This window comes from Octopus sinensis, linkage group LG15 (assembly GCF_006345805.1).
Source record: "Octopus sinensis linkage group LG15, ASM634580v1, whole genome shotgun sequence".
Taxonomy (NCBI): Eukaryota; Metazoa; Mollusca; class Cephalopoda; order Octopoda; family Octopodidae; genus Octopus; species Octopus sinensis.
This window is the reverse complement of record NC_043011.1, coordinates 48772489-48787488: the sequence shown is the minus strand read 5'-3', so window position 1 is coordinate 48787488 and position 15000 is coordinate 48772489.

Genomic DNA, 15000 nt, shown 5'->3' with positions numbered 1-15000 from the left:
ACTCACAGAACGCTTAGTGGCATTTCATCTACCTTAACAGTCTGAATTCAAATTCTGCCAAGGTTGTTTTTACCTTTCATCCTTTCAGGGTCAATAAAATAAGTACTGTGATTGATGTAATCGGCTTAACCCTCCCTAGAACTTGCAGGCCTTGTATCAAAATTTGAAACTAATATTGATCAATAACACACGTCATATATAGTAATAGGAAATATATTATATTTAAATGCAGACGGCATATGTAGACATAATAGTTAGCAGTACAAAATATATTTAACCCTGTAACATTTAAGCTGGCTATAACTGACCCAAACATGATGTCTGTACAAACTGGCCAGATCCAGCCTCTCACATCTACTCTACAATGTCATTCTAATAATGCACAATCACATCACCGAAATATCAAAGCTACAAGATAATGCATGATTTATTCAAAACAAGCATTGAATTCGACAGAGTCATCTGAAAGTTAAAAGATTAGATCATTATTTACATTATTTACATTATTTACATTATTTACATTATTTACATTATTTACATTCGACGGATATTTGTCCTCATCTTGTTTGTTGTTAACACAATGGTTTTGGCTGATATACTCGCCAGCTTTCCTTAGATGTCTTTGGGAAATTTCTAACCTGGGTTCTCATTCCTAAGGTATTTTTCAATGTTATTATTATTATTATTATTATTATTATTATTATTATTATTATTATTGTTGTTGTTGTTGTTATTATTGTTATTGTTCAGGTCACCCCAAGATTCTGAGTTTGATTGCAAGCAGTGACTTGAACAATAATAATAATAATCATAATAATAATAATAATAATAATAATAATAATAATAATAATAGTAACATCAAAAAATACCTTAGGAATGAGAACCCAGGTTAGAAATTTCCCAAAGACAACTGAAGAATGCTGGAGGGTATATCGGCCAAAACATTGTGTTAACAACAAACAAGATGAGGACAAATATCCGTCGAATGTAAATAATGTACATAATTCCTCATCTCTTATATATAGAACTGTAAAAGATTAGATATTGACCACATATGAAGATATAGTGGTTATATGGCTAAAATGCATTGGAAAATGTTACTTTTACAAAATATATCTGAATAGCAGTCACATATGTTGATATGATAGTTAGTACTACACCAAAAACTAAAATACTAATTCATTATATTGGTATAATAGCTGTGCAAAATACATTGAAATACTAAAAGCATTCACAGTGAAAACTGATTTTGTTTTCACTTGTTAATTTAAACATTAACAATTGAGTTAAAATTTCTCCTGATTTCTAATGGACTGAGAAAGTAGAGTGTACACAGAGTGTAGCGCTACTTTATAGTTATTTCAGCATCAAGCAATCTGATTAAAAATACTTTCAAGAATTAATCATATTTCAATCTAGAATTCATTGAATTCAGGTCCCAATTTTCGGTAAGAATTGTTAGAGAGAGAGACATGTTATTTCAAATTGAAAGTGATAATGCCGAAGTTGAATGGAAGACATGTCCACCGAGTATGTAAGGCTGCTGGTTATTGAATGTTATTCTCTGTGAACTATAGTGTCAGAATTTATTTCAATTCCTATTTACTTCGGCAAACTTCAACCTATGCCAGCATCGAAGAATAGACATTGAACTAAGACTAATGATGAGAATGATGACAACGGCAACAGTGAAAGACTTTGCAAAATTTCATTGAATCTTTTGTCATTTAGCCAGAGTTTAAATACCTTTCGTCAAATGTAGGAAGTACGTACGGCGATAATTAGAAGGTGATTAGGATTAATTATGAAATAATGAAGGACCAGAAAATCTTTTAATAAGTGTTATGGTTGATGGCAGGAAATAGGCAGGAAATTTAAATACCTTTTATCAAAGCTAGCACAAATGTCTCTGAGAGGAAATGTGTGCTGTGCTTTTAAATGGAATGACAGAAACACTAAAGTGGTCAACTAATTGCTCTGTTATATTTAATTATCTCCTTTTACTTTCTGAGTTCGAATCCTGTCAAGATCAACATTACATCATATCTTTCTTAACTCTTTTGTGAGCATATTTCTAATGAAATGCATTGTTCATGCTTCGTTTTTTCTTTTTCTGCCTTTAACCCTTCAACGTATAGTCCACTTATAGCTGAATTCCATGTCGCATAATTTTTGGCTTCTGTACTTATACTCTGCCATGAATGTCCCCCTTTTTCTAGTTCCTTTTGTGTTGATCTCCACCACGAATTCTTAGGCCTACTTCTCTGTCTATATCCATCCAGTTTCCACTGTAAAGCACTTTTTGCTACATTTGGTGTGTCTTTTCTAATTGTGCTACTAATCCACTTCCACTTTTTCTTAAATATTTGCTCCCTAATCAAAACTTGATTTGTTCTTTGCCATAGCTCCATATTGCTTATGTTTATGTGTTTGGGCCATCTAATTTTAAGTATACTTCACAAGCATCTGTTGATGAATGATTGTATTTGCTTATTTGACTTAACTGTTGTTCGCCATGTCTCAGCTCCATACAATAACACCGCTTTTACATCAGTGTTAAAAATTCATATTTTGTTCTTTATTGAAATTACACTTGTGCTCCATACTTTCTTTAACCGGTGAAAAGCGGTCCTTGCCTTACTTATTCTCGTCTTAATATCTTCGTCGGTGCCACCTGTAAACGTTATCTTACTACCTAAATACGTAAACTCAGCTACATTCTCTAGTTCACCGGTTTCGACTTTAATACGTTTGCTGTCTTCTTCATTAATGCGCATATTTTTTGATTTGTTGCGGTTGACTTTCAATCCTAGTTTGGCAGCTATTGCTTCTAAATTTGATGTTTTCTTTTGCATTTGCATTGTCCATGCATCTGTATTAATTTTGAAAATAATAAAGAATTTAGCTGCATTTAAGAAAATAGCCTCTGCCTATTAAGCTGGTGTTTGAAATATAACATAAGGCTCTTACATAAAATTTTAATGGAAAGTTTTAATTTGAAAATTAACATCATAAATTAAAAAGTTTTGAGTCATAAAATTAGAGGAAATCTCATACAGGCCTTTATCAAATAAACTAAGTTAATAAAATTAATAAAAATCATGTAACATGCTTTGTTCAATTAACAATTGACTTTGAGGGGGGTCATTAAAAAGTTATATGAAAAGCAACAGTGGACAAAAGAAATTGAATGAGTTGTCCAAATAAAGATAGAGTCACCTAGGACCAATCAAGGTACCCCTCATATCTTTAAGTACCCTGATTACTTAGGTCAAGTGCCATCTCCCATCTGTTTGCTTGCCTACAGGAACATACTAAAAGTAAAGCTTTTTGAGCTATAGTGGGCACTCTAATGTGTCTTTCTCCAAATATGACAGAGGCCAGTACAACCCTTTCCATCTTAACATTGCTCTATAAGTGGAACTTGAAGTTGATGAGGACTTGGTCAAAGAGGAAAAGTGTTTGACTTCAATCTTTTAAATCTTGACCACCATATAATTTCTTTATCCATATCGTAAATGATTTCACATATATACACACCACCAGGTAACGATCATGAATGATCATGGGATTGCACCTAGAGAGTTAGTTTCCCTGGTGCAAGTCCAGGCAAGGTTGTTTATGGAAGACCAGCAGTCACCCATGCATACCAGCCTCCCCTTTCCATGCCACAAATGTTATCCAAGGGAAAGGCAAAGGGGCCAATACAGCTTGGCACCAGTGATGCCACAACTCATTTCTACAGCCAAGTGAACTGGAGCAATGTGAAATAAAGTGTCTTGATCAAGAACACAGCACACTGCCCGGCCCCCTGAAATTGAACTCACTACCTCTAACTACTGAGCTGTACACCACAGATGTGAAAATGGGGCCAGGATGATTGTTAATCAATCCCTGTATTTGAACTGTATTTTCTTTTACCAGCATTTAATTATCTGAATTCAGATCCCATCAAAGTTAACTTCACCTTTCGTTCTTATGAGGGAGGTGGTTACTACAATAAATATCAATAGGCGTAGGAGTGGCTGTGTGGTAAGTAGCTTGCTTACCAACCACATGGTTCCAGGTTCAGTCCCACTGCGTGGCACCTTGGGCAAGTGTCTTCTACTATAGCCTCGGGCCGACCAAAGCCTTGTGAGTGGATTTGGTAGACGGAAACTGAAAGAAGCCTGTCATATATATGTATATATATATGTGTGTATGTATGTTTGTGTGTGTGTATACATTCGTGTCTGTATTTGTCCCCCCAACATTGCTTGACAACCGAGCTGGTGTGTTTACATCCCTGTCACTTAGTGGTTTGGCAAAAGAGACCGATAGAATAAGTACTAGGCTTACAAAGAATAAATCCTGGGGTCGATTTGCTCAACTAAAGGTGGTGCTCCAGCATGGCCACAGTCAAATGACTGAAACACGTAAAAGAGTAATAAACTTGGGTTAATTAATCCATTGCTTACTTACTCAAGATATACGATCTTACATATATGATGGAAATTATAAAATCTTTATTGTTATTGGAACTATCAGTTAGTCATTGCGCTTGTGGCTTCTTCATATTCTTGCAGGAAAAAAGAAAAAAACCTGTTATTTCTTTGATTTTGTATTGCCGTGATTGACTTGGACCGCATTTTTTTACAAAAAAAACAAAAAAAAAAGAAATGTCTTTTCATTCACTCACTGAACCTTCTATACCATGTAATTAAGTCACACAAGAAAAGAAGTTGTTTGTATTTCATGACAGAACAGTAAAACCTTGCAAGGGAAATGAGAGGAGCTGGCTACTTCAACCAACAAAAACCACAGATAGATCTGTCTTTAAAATCAATTTCTCCCGCATTATAGAACTTCATTGATTTGCAGGTTTAACGGTAATGACTCAGAAAATTTCATTCAGTTTAATGCTATTTTGTCGGTTTAAACGTCTTACATCAAATGGAAGGAGCAGATAATTAGAAATCAATTAGATTTAATTAAGAAGGGAAGGAAAACTTTGTGAGATCTTAAAATTGGAATGTGATTTGGGAAATAAGAAGTTTTCCTATTTTCCTTCAGTGCTAGAGTATAATATTAATTTGTTTTCCTGCCTGTTAGTATTGGTGAGATGGTGTATCTACTAAAACAGCTGTCTTTAATATTGGATGAACTATTTCGGTACCACTTATCACTAACTCCTCATCTGTGATGCTTATGTAGGGAACATCTTTGTAAAGTCAAGCTAACAAGTGTAAGAGAAGCTGATTGCTTGGCTTTTCTCAGGGACAAAACAGAATTATCTGGCAGGAGAAATTTAACTAAGGACAACAAGATAGCAGTCATTGTGCTTTGCATTTATAGTGAAACCCAGGATTCGAACACCAATCGCTAAGTTATCAGGTTAGTCCCACAAATGTACCACATGTGTGTTCTAGTTGCCAACCATCTGAATTGCAGGAAATCACACCACTAAGTCAGAACAAAAGTGTGTGTCCTTGAGATCCACCTGCTTTTCTCTAATTATAAGCAGTTTGGTGTGAAGAATCTTAGCAGAGGCTGAGAGCAATCTGAGAACACACATCACACCTCTAATGACAAGCAAGCCAGGCTAGGCCAGAGCTTTAGCAAGACATCTTGTCTTTTTCTCTCAAAACTAATAGCTGAGTAAGCACAGCTAAAGATAAATTATTTCACTCTTGCCCAAAGCAAACTGGAGAAGAAATGTGAGTAGATTCGGATGAACACACATCTCGACTTCCATCCAAAACTAATTCGTTCTTGTCTCTAGAATAATCCATTAATGACTGTAGAACTTAGATACTATGAAAATCTCAACAGTGAGTATCTGAAAATCCATGGATATATATGTACATCCTTTCCTTAAATAAATATATAGAATGTTCACAAGTTTTGTTTCCGTTTACACACATGGCCCAGTCTGATCCATAATAATGTTTTCGAATTTTGGCACAAAGCCAGCAAGTTCAGAGTAGGAGTAAGTCGATTGCATTGACCCCAGTACATAACTGGTGCTAATTTTATCAACCCCAAAGGGATGAAGGGCAAAGTTGACTTTGGTGGAATTTGAACTCAGGACATAATGATGGATGAAATGCTGCTTATATTTCACCCAGCATGCTAATGATTCTGCCACCTCATTACCTTAGCCTGATCTATGATAACCTTACAACAAAGCCATGATGAAAATTGAGAACAACGCCCTTCATGAAACAGGTAACTATTTAAAACTGGCCCTATGCTTTTTGTTTATATCCAACCGACCACAATGTTGTGAGTTTTTACCAAACTCACCAAATTTGTACAAGAAGAATGGTAGTTTTATAAGTGGTGTTGATCTTACTATGAAGGGGTGCTGTAAAGTTCTTGACTCTAAGGCTATCATGAAGGGCCTGCTTCGAGACCCAACCTTCTGAGTTCTTTTACAGGCCTTAGAAAAACTGAAGGACTGCTGCACTAAGTGTGTGAATCTTTGAGGGGAATATGTTGAATAAAATCATAATTAACAGATCCTCTTGTATTTTCTTTTACCCAAAGCCAGGAACTTTCCATCACCTCCTCATAATATTGGAGAGACAGCAGATGCCAAGAGTGGAGGCGCAATGGCCCAGTGGTTAGGGCAGCAGACTTGCGGTCGGAGAATCATGGTTTCAATTCCCAGGCCAGGTGTTGTGTGTGTTTATTGAGCAAAAACACCTAAAAGCTCCACGAGGCTCCGGCAGGGGCTGGTGGTGACCCCTGTTGTAATCTTTCGCTACAACTTTCTCTCACTCTCTCTTCCTTCTTCTTGAGTAATGCTGTGATGGACTGGCGTCCCGTCCAGCTGGGGGGGGGACACTTATGCCACAGAAACCAGGAAACCAGGCCCATGAGCCTGGCTAGGTTTGAAAAGGGTGACGAAAGAACGAAAGTAGATGCCAAACCAGAGTCTCTTCTCCATTATCTAAAATTAAAAAAGAAGATAAATAACTAAGTGTAACGAACATTAAAACTAACGAGAATGATGAATTAGCAAAATTCCATTCCATCCTTTTGTTATTTGGTTTTTCCTAACACAGGAAATTAGTAATGAAAAAGCAATTGAGATTTATTAGTAGAAGTAAGGTGACATGCACTGTAACATCACATTGCTGTATTTACCATTTGTTGGTGATTCCCAACACCTGATGGATGGCATCTTTGTATCATTTACCTGGAAATCCCGTTTGTCTGGTTGTGTAGTTGCTGCTGGTGTGGGAGTTACAAGGTCAGAGTGCAAATCCTACCTCAACCGCTTTTAGTCACTTATTATGACATGCTGGTCCCTACACAGCACTAGAGCAATGTGAAAGGACAGGCTTTGCTCAAGAACATGACACACCACCCATTCTGGGGACTGAACCCAAGATCTCTCGATCACTAGTGCAACACATTAATCACTGGACCAAGCACTTTCACTTCAATTAATTCGTAAAAACGATTACTATCTGTACCTTTGGAATTCATTGATGGGATCTAATTGACAATAAGGGAGGGTATGTCATAGAAATAATTAAGAAAATATCTTTCAGAAATGACAACTAATATTTAGAAGGTTAACATGATGTACTGATAGGTGCAGGAGTGGCTGTTTGGTAAGTAGCTTGCTTACCAACCACATGGTTCCGAGTTCAGTCCCACTGCGTGGCACCTTGGGCAAGTGTCTTCTACTATAGCCTCGGGCCAACCAAAGCCTTGTGAGTGGATTTGGTAGGCGAAAACTGAAAAAAGCCCATCGTATATATCATCATCATTATCATCATCATCATTGTTTAACATTCGCTTTTCATGTTAGCATGGCTTGGACGATTTGACTGAGGACTGGCGAACCAGATAGCTGCACCAGGCTCCAATCTTGATCTGGCAGGGTTTCTACAGCTGGATGCCCTTCCTAACGCCAACCACTCCGAGAGTGTAGTGGGTGCTTTTACGTGCCACCAGCACGAGGGCCAGTACCGCTTGATTGACCCTTGTGCCGATATACATATATATATATATGCATGTGTGTGTATATGTTTGTATGTCTGTATTTGTCCCCCCAACATCGACTGACAACTGATGCTGGTGTGTTTATGTCCCCGTCACTTAGCGGTTTGGCAAGAGAGACCGATAGAATAAGTACTAGGCTTACAAAGAATAAGTCCAGGGGTAGATTTGCTCGACTAAAGGTGGAGCTCCAGCATGGCCACAATCAAATGACTTGACTGAAACAAATAAAAGAATAGAAGGATAAAAGAATACCCCTGGCTAATAGACCAGAGTCATGACTTGGAAGCACTCTGCCAAATTGTTTACTTTTGTACCAAAGACTCCAGTCGTTTTTTTTTGTTGTTGTTGTTGTTTTTGTTGTTTGGGCAGAGTTTAAAGAAGTAAAGAAGAGAAAACTTTTTATTGAATGCAGGAAGTATATATTTAGATAGCAATTATGATAAATTAAGAAATAATGAAGAAGCTAAAAGAACTCCAGGATGCGTTCTAGTTTATGAAGGAAAATCAGTTTATTGGAAAATTCAGCAAAATACAGACAAGAAGTAGACAGTGAACAACAATAACAACAACAACAACATCAAGGAGAACAACAATAATATAAAGCAAAAAAAAAAAATTACAAAAAAAAAAATGAAAAAGAGATAATCAACTTAGCTTTAATAAAAAGAAGTCCTGTGTATACTTAACTTCCGATTTATTTAACTCTATGGAGATTGATAGTAGATTTATAAGTTGAAAGGGATTTTGAATTTTTTTGATATCTTCTGTATATAAGCTTATCTGACCTACGTTTAACTTGGTTTGGACTTTATCTGATACATTTATGCAACTGTAGCACACACAAACACACACACACACATAGACACACACATTCTTCCATTCTTTCACACGCACATCTACATACACGTTTTAGAATCATTTGAATTAATTTCTATTTTATCTTTCCTTTAATCGGCTATTTGAATTCAGAAATGGTTTAAACACGAATATATATATATATATATATATATTATATATATATATATAATATATATATATATAATATATATATATATATGTATATATATAAAAAAATTAAATAAAATAATAATTTCAAAAAAAAAAAAAACACCCAGAAAATCTGTTATATGACTGATTAGGAAAGATTGATCATAGAATATATATTTTTCTCCATTATTTTGTTAGAAACTTTTCTTTCCTTTCCTTTCTCACTCAAAACCTTACATTGTGTTTAAAAAATTTCTTTTTTTTTTTCGCCTTCTTTTTTATTTCTTTCTCATCTTTTTCTCCTTCTCTTCTTCACATCATTCCATCTTTTTGCTTACTTTCCTTTATCTTCTCTCTCTCTTTCTTTCTCTGTATTTTTACTTCCTTATCTTCTTCACATCTTTTCATTCTCCTTCTTACTCTCACTCCATTATTCTTCCCTCTTATTCAACCGCATTTTCATTCATTTTCATTCACTTTCTTTCTTCACCCTCTCTCTGGCTTTCTGTTTCTTTATCTTCCACACATATTTTCATTCTCCTTTTTACTCTCACTTCATTTTTCTTCTCCTTTACTCCACCTTTACTCTTTTACTTGTTTCAGTCATTTGACTGTGACCATGCTGGAGCACCGCCTTTAGTTGAGCAAATCGACCCCAGGACTTATTCTTTGTAAGCCTAGAACTTATTCTATCATTCTCTTTTTGCCAAACCACTAAGTTACGGGGACGTAAACACACAAGTATCAGTTGTCAAATGATGCTGGGGGGGGGACAAACACAGGCACACAAACACACACACACACACACACACATATATTTATATATACATATACATATATACATGCGTATACACATATACAATAGGCTTCTTTCAGTTTCCGTCTACCAAATCCACTCACAAGGCTTTGGTCAGCCCGAGGCTATAGTAGAAGACACTTGCCCAAGGTGCCACGCAGTGGGACTGAACCCGGAACCATGTGGTTGGTAAGCAAGCTACTTACCACACAGCCACTTCTGCGCCTTATTTTCATTCATTTTCTTTCTTCCCATCTCTCCCCTTTCCCCCTCTCTCTCCCTCCTTTATCTATCTCTACTCCTTCACATTATTCATTCACTTCTTTCCATCTCATGATCTCTTTCCCTTTGTCTCTCTTTTCATTCCTCTCCACATCACAACTTTCACTTTACTTACCATTCTCCAAGACTTGTATTTCTCCAAGTCACTTTTTTTCTTATTCTTCTCTGTTTCTCCTTTTCTTCGTTGTTTTCATTTTATTTTTCTCTTCAGTTTTTTCTTTTTTCTTTTTTGTAGTTTCTATTTTTATTTTCTATTTCCTCTCCATCTTCTCTCAGCTGTTTACTTTTCCTCTCTGTAAAGTATTTAAACTTTGATAACTTTCGTTGGTCTGAAAGCCATTATCTATCAATCTTTTATAACTTAATTGATTATTATTACACATACACGTGCACACACACACACACATCTTTAATCTGTTATCTTTCACTCTTTTCAGCCATTAGACTGTGGCTATGTTGGGGCACTGCCTCGAAGAATTTTAACCTAACAAATTGACTCCAGTAGTTATTTTTAAGCCTGGTATTTATTGTATCAGCCTCTTTTTTTGACAAATTACTAAGTTACAGGGATGTAAACACACCAACACTGGTTGTCAAACAGTGGTGAGGGACAAGCAAATAAACACACACACACACATATGTTTGTATGGATCTTCTATTTTTAATTATTATAAATCTTCCACTTTGGAGGGAGTCAGTTTCCAACAAAGATACAAGGCTCCATCCTTGGGATGTAGTTAACACAGACAAATTCACATTTGGAACTTGAGAAAAGTCTTGCACATTTATACTGTTCCACTAACAGATTGCATTTGTAATGTACGAATCAGCCAGTCAATTTCTCTTTCTAAAAACTCCAGTTTATCCAGATTCTCCTTTAAGCATTTACTAGAAAAACTTAGTGCTCCCATTATCATTGGTATCAATATGAATTCATAGTCCAGATATAGAAGCTGGAAGTTTTAAAACAGTTATCCATAGATATCCTCTTTTTCTTTAATTTCCAAAGAGATATTTATATCTGTAAGGCAGCTGACCTCTAGGACAGTACATACCATTGCCCCTCTATCCCAAAAAACAATATCCGGCCTATGTATGTCTGTACTAACAGTAAGATGGAAAGTATTGTTTCATTTTGATACCATGAACACTTAGAAATTATATTTTCGATCATATAAACCACTTTGAATATTATTTTAGTAAGTTTGAAGTGATTTTCTTTTATACCATTTACCATTTCTGTGGTACCTCACTTTCCTTGATGTTCTAAGAATGTGCTTATTTTACTCAAGGCTTTATCCAGCGCTGATCTACACTTGTATGTGCATGCCTAGTCCTGGCTTTTTGAAGAAGACTCTGTGTGTGTGCAAGCTTATTCTCTCGATGCTACAACTGTTCATCCAGGAGGAATCCACAAATTTAGGACCATTAGCTTGGCAAAGGATCGTCACAGGTGTCACAACACAAAGACATCTCACTCAACCTTTTAATTGTTCTGCCAGTCCACCATTTTGGCTGAATTTTTATTTTTATATCAACCATGAATGAACTAAAAGCAAAGTTGATCCCATAGAGATTTGAACTCAGAATGCAGAGAATTGGATTAAATACTGAGAAGTGTATGTTCTGTCAATCTATTGTCTTGGTTGAACACCTTTATTGACCACAAAAGGGTGAAAGGCAAAGTTAATCTTAATGAGATTTGAACTCAGTATACAAGAGACTCAGAACAAATATTGGGAAGCAGTCATTCCTCTGTTATTACTGCAAGTACACCACCCTAAAAAGGGTGGTAACTACAAGACCATAAATGTAGAGTGATGGGAAGAGAATTACCAACTCTTGTCTTACTCATTCCATTGTTCCCAAACAGTTGCTATTAACAAGAAAACCATTAAAATTTCGAATTTTTATTTGCGTGTTTTATTAATTAGATTTATTAATCTTATAAAAGTATGACACCAATGTTGTGCGTTTGAATCCAGCTGCTGTTATTTTAACTCTTCCATCATTGCACCACTGTCAAGAGTGTTTTAGTGAATTCCCTTGAATCAGCAATATGCTCTTCATTTATCTTTAAAAGAAAGTAAGTTGCATAGAAGCGGCAATAGTAATAAGCAATACCATAGTTTCTGGTTAGAAATCCCTAGGTTTCCTGCACTGAAAGAGCCGGGTTAAGAGTCTATATGATTATGTGACATACCTGGGTGGTCAGGTGAAAAGAACTTTATTTTTTTTTCCTAGAAATATTTTCCTCAATTTTGACCTGATTATAATTGAGGTTGCTAATAAAATATCTAGATATTTTGTGGTTTCTAGTAATCAGAATTCTTTTCTCTGTTGGATTTCAAGTCAATTCATCCCAAATTAATGTCTAATGTGATAATTTTCAATTTCCGGAAAGTGATTGCTAAAGCGGGGCAAAATAAGTAATTAATCACAGTATTTTTTTCTCTTTAGTGGTATTGTGCCTAAATATATCACAAGCAGAGCTTCTCCTGCTGATCGCGAATGAAGAAGCTATGGAGAATATTTTAAGCCAAGAAGGCAGTGAGCTGGCAGAAACGTTAGCACACTGGGTGAAATGCTTAGGCACTGGGGTCGATATAATCGACTTAATCCGTTTGTTTGTCCTTGTTTGTCCTCTCTGTGTTTAGCCCCTTGTGGATAGTAAAGAAATAGGTATTTTGTCTGCGGTTACGTTCTTAGTTCAAATTCCACCGAGGTCAACTTTACTTTTCATCCTTTCTGGGTCCATAAATTAAGTACCAGTTACACAATGGGGTCGATGTAATCGACTTAATCCCTTTGTCCTTGTTTGTACCCTCTATGTTTAGCCCCTTGTGGGTAGTAAAGAAATAAGAATATTTTATGCCAAGATTTTAGATTTAGTTGAGTTTCATTAATTTCATACCATGTTCCATTTTTCCATGACCCTGTATCATTTGACCAAGATATTTAAAAGTTTTGTTACATTTCTGATCAACCTGATGCCTAAGAATAAATAGTGATGTGTAAGAGTCTGTTCTCAAATGTAATTCTTGATAATTGAAGAGGCGGGTTTACTTTACTCAGTCTTACTCATTTTGCCCCGGTTAAATTTGTCTTTAGTATGCTCAAAGAGAATGGATATAACTTTCTGAAATAGTGTTCTGAATATATTACAGTGTTTGTAATGCATTTAAAGCAGGTCATTTGCTTACCTGAGGTAGTTTTTGCAAGGCAGTGGACATACATAAAAAATATTTATTCCCTTGGTCAGAAATGTAGTAAATATTACTCATTGTGCCCCACCTGCATATTTGAAATGATTTCTTCTACTCTTTCCATTGGCCAAGCCTTTGATCATATCCTCAAACTTTATTATTTTAGCAACTTTAAAATGATTTATTTTGTGGCATAAGCCATTTACCATTTCTTAGGTGCTCCCCTTCTGTTGACATTCTAAGCACATGCTTATTTTGCATCATGGTTAATCCAGCCCTGATGATACTATTAGCTAAAGTATTTAAGAAAAGGTTAACTTAAGAGCAAAACCATCAGACAGAGCATGATTTTCATGTGATAAATGACCTTGCTGAGGAAGTGTAGTTATTTGAGAAGAAATTGCATGAATAAAGACTGTTATGTTGGATGAATGTTTCAAAATAACTGAAGAATTTAAAGTGAGTGGCTGTGTGGTAAGTAGCTTGCATACCAACCACATGGTTCCAGGTTCAGTCCCACTGCGTGGCACCTTGGGCAAGTGTTTTCTACTATAGCTTTGGGCTGGCCAAAGCCTTGTGAGTGGATTTGGTAGGCGGAAACTGAAAGAAGCCCATCGTATATATGTATATGTATAGATATATGTATATGTATAGATATATATATATATATATATGTGTGTGTGTGTGTGTGTGTGTGTGTGTGTGTGTGTGTTGGTTTGTGTGACTGTGTTTGTCCCCCCAACATCACTTGACAACTGATACTGGTGTGTTTATGTCCCCATAACTTAGCGGTTTGGCAAAAGAGGCCTCAGGACTTATTCTTTGTAAGCCTAGTACTCATTCTATCAGTCTCTTTTTGCCAAACCGCTAAGTTACAGGGACATAAACACACCAGCATCAGTTGTCAAGCGATGTTGGGAGGACAAACACAGACACACAAACATACATTCTTTCAGTTTCTGTCTACCAAATCCACCCACAAGGCTTTGGTCAGCCCGAGGCTATAGCAGAAGACACTTGCCCAAGGTACCATGCATACAGCCACTCCTGCGCCTATTCTGGTTAAATTTTGACAAAGTAGTATGGATAGCAAGACACCAACCTCGAATGCAGATGGCATGTGAAAAGAGGATAAAAATAAAATGAAGCTAGCATTCTCTGATGGATGTATAATAATATATAATGAAATTATTGTATACAGTGCTCAGGTGCACCGCAACTTGTCAGAAAGTGCATATAAAGTACATGCATTAATGTAGAAATGTCTGGAAAGCGAACAATGTATGAGTCAGATACATGCTTGTGTGTGTATGGAGGGGAGAAAATCAAGTGTAGTGTTGGCGAATCTCAGGAAGCATGGAAGTTTTGAAGGATGCAGTGCTCCGACAACTAACAACCGATGCCGGCAGTTTGTTCCATGCTTCAGCAACTCTCAGCGTGAAAAAAATGTTAGTGATCATCATGTCAGACAAACCAACCCAAATTGCACATACTAACACTAATCTTTAGGAACAGTAGCTTCCAATAAGAAATGATTCAAAATGAAATGATGTTATAACACATGGAAGCATGGAAGGTTGATGTTAAATTATAATAATGAAGATCTCCCCTTTGCTCTCTTTCACACACACACACAATACCACTCACACCATCATCATCATCATCGTTTAGCGTCCGCTTTCCATGCTAGCATGGGTTGGACGGTTCAACTGGGGTCTGGGAGGCCAGAAG